The sequence below is a fragment of the Ranitomeya variabilis genome, chromosome 5 (genome assembly GCF_051348905.1).
Source record: "Ranitomeya variabilis isolate aRanVar5 chromosome 5, aRanVar5.hap1, whole genome shotgun sequence".
In the NCBI taxonomy this organism is placed as follows: Eukaryota; Metazoa; Chordata; class Amphibia; order Anura; family Dendrobatidae; genus Ranitomeya; species Ranitomeya variabilis.
Genome location: NC_135236.1, coordinates 505,660,404 through 505,675,947, shown reverse-complemented (window position 1 = coordinate 505,675,947; position 15,544 = coordinate 505,660,404).

The window sequence follows — 15,544 nt, the reverse complement described above, 5'->3', positions numbered from 1 at the left end:
TGCTCGTCAAACTGAATTGTTCACATCAATACCTGCCATTTGGCACAAGGAAGCCCGAGGGAACATTCCACAAATCTTCAGCCTCTTGTCAGCCTGTAGTTATAAATGAGCCTCCGGTTGTCCACGCCTCTATGAGGACAAAGCCACAGATCATGTTTGGACAAGTCAGATGCCTCATAGGCCACTGTAAAAAATGGGGCAAGTGGTCCAGGATCTGGGCACAACCCGAGGTTGCAGGATGGCCAGTTGACTGTTCAGAAACTGCTGATGCATTTTGGAACCTGTGAAGATGTGTGAAATCCGCAAATTTTCCAGAAGCCCTAATATCGACAGTTCTAAAGTGGTAGTTGCCAGTATCCACCAAAGCTAACAGCACTACAAAAAAAATAGTTTCTAATTGTAGCCTGAACATGAAGGCATGGTCAGCAGGCATCATGGTGTAATTAGGAATTTTACTGCTAACAGAAAAGCACAATATTAAGAAGCTGAGCACATCTATAATACTCTGTTCACAACTAATTTTGTTTCTTTAGTTAAAAACCTTTTAAAATACAATGGTCACTGATGTATCACTTGCCCAAATTACAGTTTTCTTGTACTTAAAGAGAACCTGTCAGCAGGATTTTGCTAAGCAAACTACAGACACTGTTAGGTTGGTGCAGTTAAACTGATTAAAATTATACCTGGGGTGAAGAAATCCATCTTGTGGTTCTGGTGTAATCAGTGTTAGAATTTTTTAGCTAATGATACGCCCGTGCTCTGGGGCGATACTGAAGGCGGAGTTTTGTCTTATTGCTCTAAGCCATAGAAACCAAGGAAAGACCTGCCCACAGGCCGCCCCAAAGCACAAACATGTTCCTCATCATAAAGAAAGAGCGAGACAGACTGTTTGTGCATTGAGGTGGGCCTATGGGCAGGGGTTTCCTTGGTTTCTTGGTTGCCGATAGGTAAAGGATTATATGGCAATTCACATATCATTAACTGAAAACTTTTAACTGATTACGCAACAACCACAAGATGGATTTCGTCACCCCAGGTATCATTTTAATCAGTTTTACAGCGGGAACCTGACAGTGTCTGTAGTTTACTTAGCAAAATCCTGCCTACAGGTTTGCTTTAACCATTTCTCACTAAGATCCTCTCTTTAAATGCTGGGTGAGATTTATGTGTAGGTTATAGCGGGATAATATGTTGCATTGCACTATACTTGTAGTCAATACTGATCTTTATTTTACATTAGTATATCTGAAAACTGTGCTGCTTTAGTTTTGTGAAATATCAGCTGTTTGTGGGCTAAAGGCGAGCATCCAACAGATTCAGGGTCAATGAACAATTTGAGCTGCATGACACAATGTACCAGCTCTGCGAGAGATTCCTGTGCACCATGACCAGAAACTTTATATTCCCAGCTCAGAACTTTTATAAATGGCCATTACTCTGCAGCTTGCTTGATGGCTAATATTGTCTGTAACACGAGATAAGGAACTGTCTGTGCAAGATATACCTCTGGCTTCTGAAGACATCAGTTCCCTTTGCTGTATACTTTATGGATTCTATTTGCTATTAATACTATATTGGTATATCTGGCTCTATCATCTATTTTCCTGCTTGGATTTATCCCGAAGTAAATAATTCATCCAAGGTAGTGTGATTATCTTTGAAAATTGGATGTGGAGTGTTACAACGATCCGTAAAGAGCTCGATTCCTTTCTTCAAGTTTTGTTTTCTTCACAATTGGCCTTGAAATCTGAATTTTTTTTATTCTTTGAGATAGTGTATTTTCTGCACTTTTGCTACTTTTGTTACACTCCTTATAATTTGGAATTGATGCATCTGTCTCTGCTGACTTCTGCAATCTAAGCGCTGCATCTTCATTTCTACCTTTTTTTCTGGTATATTTAGAGAGATTGTTTAGAGTTAGTTCTTTTTGCATTTATTACCCATGGGTTTTACAGTTTTCCCAGCCAGCTGGTGATCATTCTACTGAACTCTCTTATCTTATTTATTCTGAAAAATAATACATGCAATATTATATTACATTGAACTGTATAAAATCTGCCGCTTTAAACTCAATGCTATCTGCATAAGTACAATTATCCCAATTATCCCAAAGTGTATAAGTACTCTAGAACAGCATGCTATAATGACAGAGCTGATTCTAATAGAAATGCAGTTCATTTTCTCTGTCTCCTCAGTGATACGGGTCATCTTTGCTTGCAATTGTCTTTTAGCAAAGGTAAATGAAACTAATAAAAATCATTATCTACCTTTTTCTAAAGCATGTTATTCTATCATGCACACAATGGCTCCTGCGACCTCATACATACTATGCCCAGAGCGTATATATTGCACATAGCCAGTCCCGTGCCGTGAGACTCCCCAGTGTTCTCCAGCCTACGGATCTTACAAAATTACTTCTTACATCCTGCAGATGTCAGGGCATGCCGTTACTGTTACTGTTTTAATACTGATGGAGAGCCGCAAGATTGTTTGATAAATATACATTGATGGTAAAAATGGACTAAAGTGCAAACTATGAGAAACAGATCATCACATGAAAGATGGTCTGCGTTTTTGCATTAACATGTGAATAATGGTTATGAATAATAAATGGAAAGGTAAAAGCCCCATAGGTAAAAAAGTAAAAAAAATGCAAGAAAGAGATTTTTTTTCTGTTCAGACATACATATACATTTCAAACAATTGTTGAAAACATATAAAATAATGCACCAAAGTGACCATACAGGCAGCCAATAGAGCAGCTGATGAAAGAGATAACAGTTAAAGGGTTATTATTATCATCAAAATTGCACATAGGGGATAAGGATAACTTATTGCTGGGGTCTTACTGTTGGAATCCACAGCCATCCCGAGAATGAGAGTCCGGAACAACGAGAATACGGTTCTACAGTGCCCCATCTTCAAGAGAGAGGAGGTGCACATGCTGAACCTCCATTTTGTGTTTGTGGGACTGCGAGAAAATGCCAAGTTTATTGATTTTGCTTTTTCTAGCAGTCGCACAGACCATGAATGTAGCACGTGTGCTTCTGGTTCATTCAAGACGGGTGTTCTCCAAATGGTACCCTTGGATATAATACATCAGCGCATAACTCACTGTGAAATAAGTGTATGGACAACCTGATGTATAAGAAAAAACAAACAAACATCTGTATGCTCACGTCTGGATTGACCATCTGCCCTAGCGGGCAAATTCCTGATATGCTGCTGATGACACAATGGGCCGCATACAGTGTCGGACTGGGGTGCCAAGGGCCCACCAGTAACCAACTCCAGGGTCCCACTTTTTAGCTAATGTAACATTATGCTCAATCTCAAATGTATATAACAATGAATTTGGTAGATTGTTAAATGCATAAGTACTGCTCATATAAGAGGGTGATGGCTCACTTCTGCATTGGGACCCACCAGAGGAGTCTCCTGTTCTCCTGTGGGCCAGTCCAAGCCTGGTCGCATTACTCATTCGTGAATTGTCTGACTTTTATATCCACTGTGGATATAGCAAGGATACTATGAAAGGGGGAGAGCTGATATAAGGGTTTGTAATGCAACACAACTATACTCAGCTGCACTGCGTCCATGCCCCAACACTGTCTCATGCAGGAGGTTAGACCAGGAGATCAGAACTGTATCATTACATCTCACACACTGAAACCTACTCTTCACAATGGTGAGGGTGTGTTCTTCTCAGGGGCGGATTATAAGAGGGTCAATCTGGGCGGTAGCCCAGGGCCCAGTGGTGTGGGGGGGCCCTGGGCTACCGCACAGATTGCCCGCCGGCCGCCGCCATCAGGGCATTACTGCCCATGCCCCTGTCAGACTGGCGTATCATTTATGGGCCCGGTGGGTAGAGAGAGGGGGCCCGCATCGGGCCCTGTCTCATCTGCTCACCGGGCCCCTACCGGCGCTGCGGCGGTTTCCTATTGACGTGCGGGCGCGCGCCCACACGTCAATAGTTAACAACAGCCGCCAGCCAATTGGAGGTTGGCAGCTGAAGTCGGCCACAGGCGCAGCAGCGCACACGTCACCGGCGTCTGACATCATTGTCAGTCGCCTGCGAGTGCGCGCTGCAGGAGGGAGCTCGCCGCCTGGAGTGCTTGTCAGGTGAGGAGAACTCGGTTTGTTTTTTTTTTGTTTTTTTTATAACCTTGGCTAACGACAATCCAGGCGGGCCAGAATGCTGGACAGTCAGTGACACTGTCTGACTGGGGGCAATATGCTGGAGATGGAGGAGACACTGGGGCAATGCTGGAGACACTGGGGCAATGCTGGAGACACTGGGGCAGATTGCTGGACACACTGGGGGAAATGCTGGAGGACACACTGGGGCAGATGATTGCTGGAGACACCGGGGCAATGCTGGAGAGACACTGGGACAATGCTGGAGAGACACTGGGGCAGATTGCTGGACACGCTGGGGCAGATGATTGCTGGACACACTGGGGCAATGCTGGAGACACTTGGGCAGATTGCTGGACACACTGGGGGCAATGCTGGAGGACACACTGGGGCAGATGATTGCGGGAGACACTGGGGCAATGCTGGAGACACTGGGGCAGATTGCTGGACACACTGGGGGCAATGCTGGAGGACACACTGGGGCAGATGATTGCTGGACACACTGGGGCAATGCTGGACACACTGGGGCAGATTGCTGGACACACTGGGGGCAATGCTGGACAATTGGACATACTGGGGCAGATTGCTGGACACACTGGGGGCAATGCTGGACATACTGGGGCAGATTGCTGGACACACTGGTGGTAATATGCTGGACACACTGGGGGTAATATGCTGGACACACTGGGGGTAATATGCTGGACACACTGGGGCAGATTGCTGGACACACTGGGGGCAATGCTGGAGGACACACTGGGGCAGATGATTGCTGGACACACTGGGGCAATGCTGGACACACTGGGGCAGATTGCTGGACACACTGGGGGCAATGCTGGAGGACACACTGGGGCAGATGATTGCTGGACACACTGGGGCAATGCTGGACACACTGGGGCAGATTGCTGGACACACTGGGGGCAATGCTGGACAATTGGACATACTGGGGCAGATTGCTGGACACACTGGGGGCAATGCTGGACATACTGGGGCAGATTGCTGGACACACTGGTGGTAATATCTGGACACACTGGGGGTAATATGCTGCACACACTGGGGCAATGCTGGACACACTGGGGCAGATTGCTGGACACACTGGGGGCAATGCTGGAGGACACACTGGGTCAGATGATTGCTGGAGACACCGGGGCAATGCTGGAGAGACACTGGGACAATACTGGAGAGACACTGGGGCAGATTGCTGGACACACTGGGGCAGATGATTGCTGGACACACTGGGGCAATGCTGGAGACACTTGGGCAGATTGCTGGACACACTGGGGGCAATGCTGGAGGACACACTGGGGCAGATGATTGCGGGAGACACTGGGGCAATGCTGGAGACACTGGGGCAGATTGCTGGACACACTGGGGGCAATGCTGGAGGACACACTGGGGCAGATGATTGCTGGACACACTGGGGCAATGCTGGACACACTGGGGCAGATTGCTGGACACACTGGGGGCAATGCTGGACAATTGGACATACTGGGGCAGATTGCTGGACACACTGGGGGCAATGCTGGACATACTGGGGCAGATTGCTGGACACACTGGTGGTAATATGCTGGACACACTGGGGGTAATATGCTGGACACACTGGGGGTAATATGCTGGACACACTGGGGCAGATTGCTGGACACACTGGGGGCAATGCTGGAGGACACACTGGGGCAGATGATTGCTGGACACACTGGGGCAATGCTGGACACACTGGGGCAGATTGCTGGACACACTGGGGGCAATGCTGGACACTCTGTGGCAGATTGCTGGACACACTGGTGGTAATATGCTGGACACACTGGGGGTAATATGCTGGACACACTGGGGCAGATTGCTGGACACACTGGGGCAGATTGCTGGACACTCTGGGGCAATATGCTGGACTTACTGGGTTAGATTGCTGGACATACTGTCTGGGGGCAATGCTGGACACTCTGTGGCAGATTGCTGGACACACTGGGGGTAATATGCTGGACAACCTGGGGGTAATATGCTGGACACACTGGGGGTAATATGCTGGACACACTGGGGCAGATTGCTGGGCAGATTGCTGGACACACTGTCTGGGGGCAATGCTGGACACTCTGGGGCAATATGCTGGACATGCTGGGGCAGATTGTTGAACACACTGTCTGGGGGCAATGCTGGACAAACTGGGGCAATATGCTGGACATACTGCGGCAGATTGCTGGACACACTGGGGGTAATATGCTGGACACACTGGGGCAGGTTGCTGGACACACTGGGGGCGGGACTGGAGGCATGCGCAGATTGTAGATACAGGGCATGATTGGAGACACGGGGCAGAATGAAAGACATGGGGCAGGATGGAGATAGATGGGGCAGGATGGGGAAATCATATGGGGTAGAATGGATACTCATGAGTGCAGGATGCGAGAACATATTGCAGGAGCCAGGAATGAGATACAAGGGGCCAGGATTGGGAATATTATTACCATAGAGGCTAATTAAGGGATATTATTACTGCAGTGATGTATTTATTTTATTTTTTGAGTATACTGTTTTAAATGGGGGGGCGGTCCTGTTACTGTGTAGAGTGACACTATGTCGCCTTTTTTTCTTCATGTGGTGTAATGTAGAAGTCGTGAAAAATTAAGTAATGTGTTCTGCAAGCGGAGCTCGAGATAACTGTGTTATTTCCTGCAGAAACGAGTCCTGGCTGGAAGAAATGATGGCGGTCTGTGATGGATGAAAGATGAAGGACTTCACCTAGAGACGTCACTGGTGAGTCAGTGTTACCTATACACTGACACTATACACTGTATACTATATACAGAGATCCTGTGTACAATGTCACCAGTGATCACTGTATTACCTATACATTATATACAGAGCTCCTGTGTATAATACCATCAGTGATCTCTGTATTACCTCTACACAGACACTGCATACTAAGTACAGATCTCCTGTGAATACTGGCACTTATGGTGGTGGTATTGTGTTTTTTTTTAATTACTGATCAGTATTGTAGTATTCAGTCACTATGTGGTGGTAATATGTGGTCTGGAAATGGTGTTGTGGTATTTGTCCCTTGTATGTGCTATTTGGTCACCAAGTGGTTGTAATTTGTGGTCTGGTCATGGTGCGGTGGTATTTGTTCCTTGTATGTAATATTGGTCATTTTAAAAATTGAAAAATAAATCAAAATATACCTAAATTGTATTGCATATTTTAACAAATATTTAATAGGTTACAGTAGAGTAGGGCCCGGCCATTTTTTTGGAATAATCTGGTTCAGGTATCACATGACCCCCGTCACATGACCGGGGGGCCCACAGTGTCTGAACAGCCCGGGGCCCTGGCTACCCTTAATCCACCCCTGGTTCTTCTTTCCTTTGAGTGTTACTCCCTGCTTATGTTTAGTCAGCATTATCCTGGGAGGAGTACATGCCTCCAGTTAAAACTCCCATAACACCCACTTGGACCTAATGAAAATTAACTCATTAGGGGCCAACTACTTTAATTGATAATATCTCAGCAAGGAGAATTGAAAACAAGACTTTTATTCTGTTCTGCAGCCACTATTCCTTCATGTTTCTAGTTCAAAATGCAATTAAAAAAATGGTAAAGGTCCTCTTTTAATTTTCTAGCTAGCCACTGCAAAAATATTCAGTCAGTCTGCACCCATGAAAGCTATAAATCACTATGATGAAACGGGCTCTCATGGGAACCACACCAGGAAATAAAAATAAAAATGGCTACTGCTGCCAAAGATAAATTCGTCAGACTTACAATCTTCGGAAATGACAAATTGATAGCATCTCAGATAACAGTGAGGTGAATGCGAGAAGTGGCCATTTATGGTTGAATTGCTCTAAAAGGAAAAAAACTACTGAAGACCACAAATGAGAAGAAGAGATTCATTTGGGCCAAGCAATACAACAACTGGACATTAGATCAGTGTAAATCTGTACTGTGATCTGATGAGTCAAAATCTGAGATTTGGTATAACTTGCCATGTTTTTTTGAGAGGCAGAAAAGGTGAGCGCATGGCTTCTACATGTGCGGTACCCACTGTAAAGTATGCAGGGGATGGATGGGGAGGTGTGATGGTGTGGCTGGTGGGGCAGCTTTGCTGGTGAGACTGATGGTGATTTATTCCAAATTCAAGGCACTCTTACCAATTATGTGTGCCACACCATTCTGCAATGACATGCCATACCATCTGGTTTGCACTTAGTGGGATCCTTTGTGTTGCAACAGAATAATGACTAGTGTTGAGCGATACCTTCCGATATCGGAAAGTATCGGTATCGGAAAGTATCGGCCGATACCGTCAAAGTATCGGATCTCGCCGATTCCGATACCCGATCCCAATGCAAGTCAATGGGACAAAAATATCGGAATTAAAATAAACCCTTTCTTTCCTTGTAGGTTCATTCTACATGAAGGAAAACAACTAAGAATAATGTAGGATGTATTGGGGGAGGTGGCGGAGACATTAAAGGCATAGAGGTTTAGCCCAATCAAATAGAATAGCAGAAATTTTAATTTTTTTTTAAAGACGTTCGGAGTTACAAAGATATTGACTATGTTAAGATTTTTTTTATTTTGTCAGATATTGATGTTTCACTACTTCCACGCCCTTCACCCTCTTTTTTACTTCTCCCACACTTTCTTCTTCATCATCATCAGCATCTTTGACATCAACTTCTTCTTCACCTTATTCATCTTCTTCATCTTCTACCTATAATTTTTTTTTTTACATTGTTCATATTCTTTTTATTTAACTCTTATTCTTCTTCATATTCAACTTCTTCATCATATTCTTATTTGTGACAGGCATTCCCGTAGTTGTTATCTATAAAAGTTTGAAGATTACACCTTCCGTTCTGCCTGTCACAAAAGAGTTACATTTGTCCGTGTTCAGTTTGGCCTGCAGCATCAGGCTTTATCCAGGGGCACCACGAGGAGGAACGGACTCACCCCCATACACTGCTTAGTCTTCTTCTGCTTATAATTTAGATAATATCTTTTGCTCTGATATTTAGTGTTATGCTTAATGTTCTTCTGCTCTTTGTTCTTCAGCCTCTTGTTCTTCTGCTTCTCGGTCTCCCATGTCGTCGTTGTCTCCAGGGTCGTCGTCTCCGGGGTCGTCGTCATCGGGGTGGTCTTCAGGGTCATCGTCTCCAGGGTCGTCATCATCTCAGTGGTTGTCGTCTCTGGTGTCGTCGTCATCTTAGGGGTGGTCTTCCGGGTCGTCGTCTTTAGGGTCTTGAACTTGGAAATGTAGCAGAAGGTACAAGAAGGCTGAGAAAATGCCGAGAAACAGCTGATGGAACTGGAACTCGGATGGCTACCCGAAGGTCCAAGAGCCAATGGAACTACCGAGGACCAGCTGACGTTACTGGAACCCGGTTACTAAGCAGGAGGTACCCGTGCCTGAAAGCACTACCAAGGACCACCTGACGTTGGTGGAACTCGGATACCCAGAGGGAGGCACCTAAGCCAAAGGCTCTGCCCGGAACCAGCTGACGGTACTGGAACCAGGATGGGGAGCAGAAGGTACAAGAGCAAAAGACACTGCCGAGAACCAGCTGACGGTACTGGAACCCAGATGGGTAGCCGAAGGTCCAAAAGCCAATGGAACTACCGAGGACCAGCTGACGTTACTGGAACCCAGTTACTAAGCAGGAGGTACCTGTGCCTGAAAGCACTACCAAGGACCACCTGACGTTGGTGGAACTCGGATACCCAGAAGGAGGCACCTAAGCCAAAGGCTCTGCCCGGAACCAGCTGACGGTGCTGGAACCAGGATGGGGACCTATTCAAGCTTGTCTTCCTAGAGCCCCAACTAGCGGTGTTGGAGCAAAGGGTCAGCAGGGGGAGCAGAGTGTAGGCCGAAGCCTGCACTGGAGGCATTTGTAGGTCTGTTGTGTCTGCGTGGCGTTTGCAGGACACGTTGCCGGCTACACAGCAGGGGAACAGCTGGCGGTGCTGAACCCCACTGACACATTGGCGAGGTGTTTTTCTCTGTGCAGCCAGCACTTCGGGGCACCAACTGGCGGTGTTAGAGCCCAGGCTCTGCAGGGGGAGCAGAGTGTAGGCCGAAGCCTAATTGAACCAATTTTAAAGGTAACCTTTAACCCCTCCTCAGGGGTTACAAACTAGAAGAGCCACACCTTATGCAGCAGTAGTGCTGCACAAGTCAAAGGTTGCTCTTTTAATTTTGTTCCTTGCACAAGCTGAATGAAACACGTACAACATTTTGCCCCTTATACAGTCAATCTGTCTTGGAGGCGGGAGTTCCCTTCGTAATGAGACGCAGCCCAGCTGGCAAAAATACCACCTTGGTGCTTGGCGCGGCCTCCTGAGCATTGCATTTTGCTGTACAGGAGTCTGCGTTGTTGCGTTATCCCTTGGCCATGCGCTGCCCGTCTTCTGACATTTCATGTCGGCCGGTGCAGTTCGCGATGCCCATGAATCCCAGCCCCGCAGTGTCTTTACAGTGTTTCACACTGCGGGGCTGGGATTCATGGCCTGGCGCAGTACATATGTTCGCCTCTCGCTCGTGTCCTTACACCTGCTACAGACTGTGCGGCGTCAGCTGATCCCTTATCGCATGCCACGGCCATGAAACCACACAGTCTGAAGAAGGCGGAAGGAGCTGAGTGACAGCCTGGCGAAGATATGCACTGCTCATGCCCGTCAATCACACCCTCGCAGTCAAAATAAATAAAACACCGAGGGGCGTTGTGTCGGGCAGGGCGGCCGCAGAGGCGCAGCCAGCCAAAGCCAAACAATGATGTCAGAAGACGGGCAGCGCTACCAAGGGGGTTGCAGCGTGTCATTACAAAGGAAAGTCACACCTCAGGGACGTTTTAATGGTCTCAGGGGACACATTGTAGACGTGTTCTGTTCCATGTGTGCAAGGAGAATAAGTTTATGAACCACCTTGCACACATGCAGCATTACTGCTGTACAAGGTGGCTGTAAAACATACAAACACCTGGGGGAGGGGCGACAGGTTCCCTTCAATTTCAGTTCTTGTGTCTGCGTGGCTTTTGCAGGACACGATGCCGGCTACACAGCAGGGGAACAGCTGGCGGTGCTGCACCCCACTGACACATTGGCTGGTGTTTTTCTCTGTGCAGCTAGCAGTACCAGGCGCCAACTGGCGGTGTTAGAGCCCAGGGTCAGCAGGAGGAGAGGGAGCAGAGTGTAGGCCGAAGCCTGCACTGGCGGCAGCTTTGTGTCTGCATGGCTGTTGCAGGACACGTTGCAGGCTACACAGCAGGGGAACAGCTGGCGGTGCTGAACCCCACTGACACATTGGCGAGGTGTTTTTCTCTGTGCAGCCAGCACTTCAGGGCACCAACTGGCGGTGTTAGAGCCCAGGCTCTGCAGGGGGAGCAGAGTGTAGGCTGAAGCCTAATTGAACCAATTTTAAAGGTAACCTTTAACCCCCCCTCAGGGATTACAAACTAGAAGAGCCACACCTTATGCAGCAGTAGTGCTGCACAAGTCAAAGGTTGCTCTTTTAATTTTGTTCCTTGCACAAGCTGAATGAAACACGTACAACATTTTGCCCCTTATACAGTCAATCTGTCTTGGAGGCGGGAGTTCCCTTCGTAATGAGACGCAGCCCAGCTGGCAAAAATACCACCTTGGTGCTTGGCGCGGCCTCCTGAGCATTGCATTTTGCTGTACAGGAGTCTGCGTTGTTGCGTTATCCCTTGGCCATGCGCTGCCCATCTTCTGACATCATTTCATGTCGGCCGGTGCGGTTCGCGATGCCCATGAATCCCAGCCCCGCATTGTCTTTACAGTGTTTCACACTGCGGGGCTGGGATTCATGGCCTGGCGCAGTACATATGTTCGCCTCTCGCTCGTGTCCTTACACCTGCTACAGACTGTGCGGCGTCAGCTGATCCCTTATCGCATGCCACGGCCATAAAGCCGCACAGTCTGAAGAAGGCGGAAGGAGCTGAGTGACAGCCTGGCGAAGATATGCACTGCTCATGCCCGTCAATCACACCCTCGCAGTCAAAATAAATAAGACACCGAGTGGCGTTGTGTCGGGCAGGGCGGCCGCAGAGGCGCAGCCAGCCAAACAATGATGTCAGAAGACGGGCAGCGCTACCAATGGGGGTGCAGCGTGTCATTACAAAGGAAAGTCACACCTCAGGGACGGTTTAATGGTCTCAGATGACACATTTTAGATGTGTTTCGTTCAGCGTGTGCAAGGAGAGTAACTTAATGAGCCACCTTGTACAAATGCAGCAATACTGCTGTACAAGGTGGCTGTTATACATGCCAACGCCTGGGGTAGGGGGACAGGTTTCCTTCAATTTCAGTTCTTGTGTCTGCGTGGCGTTTGCAGGACATGATGCCGGCTACACAGCAGGGGAATAGCTGGCGTTACTGAACCCCAGTGACACATTGGCTGGTGTTTTTCTCTGTGCAGCTAACACTCCCGGGCGCCAACTGGCGGTGTTAGAGCCCAGGGTCAGCAGGAGGAGTAGAGGGAGCAGAGTGTAGGCCGAAGCCTGCACTGGCAGCATCTTTGTGTCTGCGTGGCTTTTGCTGGACACGTTGCCGGCTACACAGCAGGGCATATCTTAACATCCGCCTCTCACTCATCTCGCTACGCCTTCTTCAGACTGTGCAACGTCAGCTGATCCCTAATTGCATGCCACGGCCGTGACGCCGCACAATCTGAAGAAGCCATAGGGAGGGGAGTGAGAGGCGAGGATATGCACTGCTCATGCCCATGGATCACAGGTCCGCAGAGTGATTACATTAGATGACACAGCGAGGCGGGATCTTGGCCAGCGCGGCCGCACAGGCGCAGCCAGCCTGACACCAAATAATGTCAGAAGACGGGCAGCGCTAAGTGTGCATGTCCAAGGGCTAACATAACAGCGCAGGCTCCGGGACAGATTCAAACAACGCTGAGGAGGCGGCGCACGGCGCCAAGGGGGTAAGAATGATGGCTGTGCTGCGTCACATTACGAAGGAAAGTTCCACCTACCGGACGGTTTAACGGTGTGAGGGGACACATTTCATAAGTGTTAGGTTCAGCATGTGCAAGGAGCACCACGAAAAGAGGCACTTTTTCCTTTTGCATCATTACTGCTGCACAAGGTGGCTCTTTCAGTAAGAAATGCCTGGGGGGGAGGGACAGGTTCCCTTAAATTTAAGTTGTTGTGCCTGCGTGGCGGTCGCATGACACGTTGCCGTATACACAGCAGGGGAGCAGCAGGCATTACTGAACCCCACTAACACATTGGCGAGGTGTTTGGCTCTGTGCGGACAGCACTTCCGGACAAAAACTAGCGGTGTTGTAGCCCAGGGACAGCAGGAGGAGCAGATAGGAGGTATTGCAGCACACACAGCAAGGGAGCAACTGACGTTACTGAACCCCAATAACAGAGGAGCGACTGTTGACTGTGCGGACAGCACTACCAGGCAACAACTAGCGTTGTTGGAGCACAGGGACAGAAGGAGGAGGAGGTGGAGGAGAGAGGAGGGATTGCCACACACACAGCTGGGGAACAGCTGACGTTACTGAACCCCAATAACAGAGGAGCGACTGTTGACTGTGCGGACAGCACTTCCAGACAACAACTAGCGGTGTTGGAGCCCAGGGACAGAAGGAGGAGGAGGTGGAGGAGAGAGGAGGGATTGCCACACACACAGCTGGGGAACAGCTGACGTTACTGAACCCCAATAACAGAGGAGCGACTGTTGACTGTGCGGACAGCACTACCAGGCAACAACTAGCGGTGTTGGAGCCCAGGGACAGAAGGAGGAGGAGGTGGAGGAGAGAGGAGGGATTGCCACACACACAGCTGGGGAACAGCTGACGTTACTGAACCCCAATAACAGAGGAGCGACTGTTGACTGTGCGGACAGCACTACCAGGCAACAACTAGCGGTGTTGGAGCCCAGGGACAGAAGGAGGAGGAGGTGGAGGAGAGAGGAGGGATTGCCACACACACAGCTGGGGAACAGCTGACGTTACTGAACCCCAATAACAGAGGAGCGACTGTTGACTGTGAGGACAGCACTACCAGGCAACAACTAGCGGTGTTGGAGCCCAGGGACAGAAGGAGGAGGAGGTGGAGGAGAGAGGAGGGATTGCCCCACACACCGCTGGGGAACAGCTGACGTTACTGAACCCCAATAACAGAGGAGCGACTGTTGACTGTGCGGACAGCACTTCCAGACAACAACTAGCGGTGTTGGAGCCCAGGGACAGCAGGAGGAGGAGGTGGAGGAGAGAGGAGGGATTGCCACACACACAGCTGGGGAACAGCTGACGTTACTGAACCCCAATAACAGAGGAGCGACTGTTGACTGTGCGGACAGCACTACCAGGCAACAACTAGCGGTGTTGGAGCCCAGGGACAGAAGGAGGAGGAGGTGGAGGAGAGAGGAGGGATTGCCACACACACAGCTGGGGAACAGCTGACGTTACTGAACCCCAATAACAGAGGAGCGACTGTTGACTGTGCGGACAGCACTACCAGGCAACAACTAGCGGTGTTGGAGCCCAGGGACAGAAGGAGGAGGAGGTGGAGGAGAGAGGAGGGATTGCCACAGACACAGCTGGGGAACAGCTGACGTTACTGAACCCCAATAACAGAGGAGCGACTGTTGACTGTGCGGACAGCACTACCAGGCAACAACTAGCGGTGTTGGAGCCCAGGGACAGAAGGAGGAGGAGGTGGAGGAGAGAGGAGGGATTGCCACACACACAGCTGGGGAACAGCTGACGTTACTGAACCCCAATAACAGAGGAGCAACTGTTGACTGTGTGGACAGCACTACCAGGCAACAACTAGCGGTGTTGGAGCCCAGGCACAGAAGGAGGAGGAGGTGGAGGAGAGAGGAGGGATTGCCACACACACAGCTGGGGAACAGCTGACGTTACTGAACCCCAATAACAGAGGAGTGACTGTTGACTGTGAGGACAGCACTACCAGGCAACAACTAGCGGTGTTGGAGCCCAGGGACAGAAGGAGGAGGAGGTGGAGGAGAGAGGAGGGATTGCCACACACACAGCTGGGGAACAGCTGACATTACTGAACCCCAATAACAGAGGAGCGACTGTTGACTGTGCGGACAGCACTACCAGGCAACAACTAGCGGTGTTGGAGCCCAGGGACAGAAGGAGGAGGAGGTGGAGGAGAGAGGAGGGATTGCCACAGACACAGCTGGGGAACAGCTGACGTTACTGAACCCCAATAACAGAGGAGCGACTGTTGACTGTGCGGACAGCACTACCAGGCAACAACTAGCGGTGTTGGAGCCCAGGGACAGAAGGAGGAGGAGGTGGAGGAGAGAGGAGGGATTGCCACACACACAGCTGGGGAACAGCTGACGTTACTGAACCCCAATAACAGAGGAGCAACTGTTGACTGTGCGGACAGCACTACCA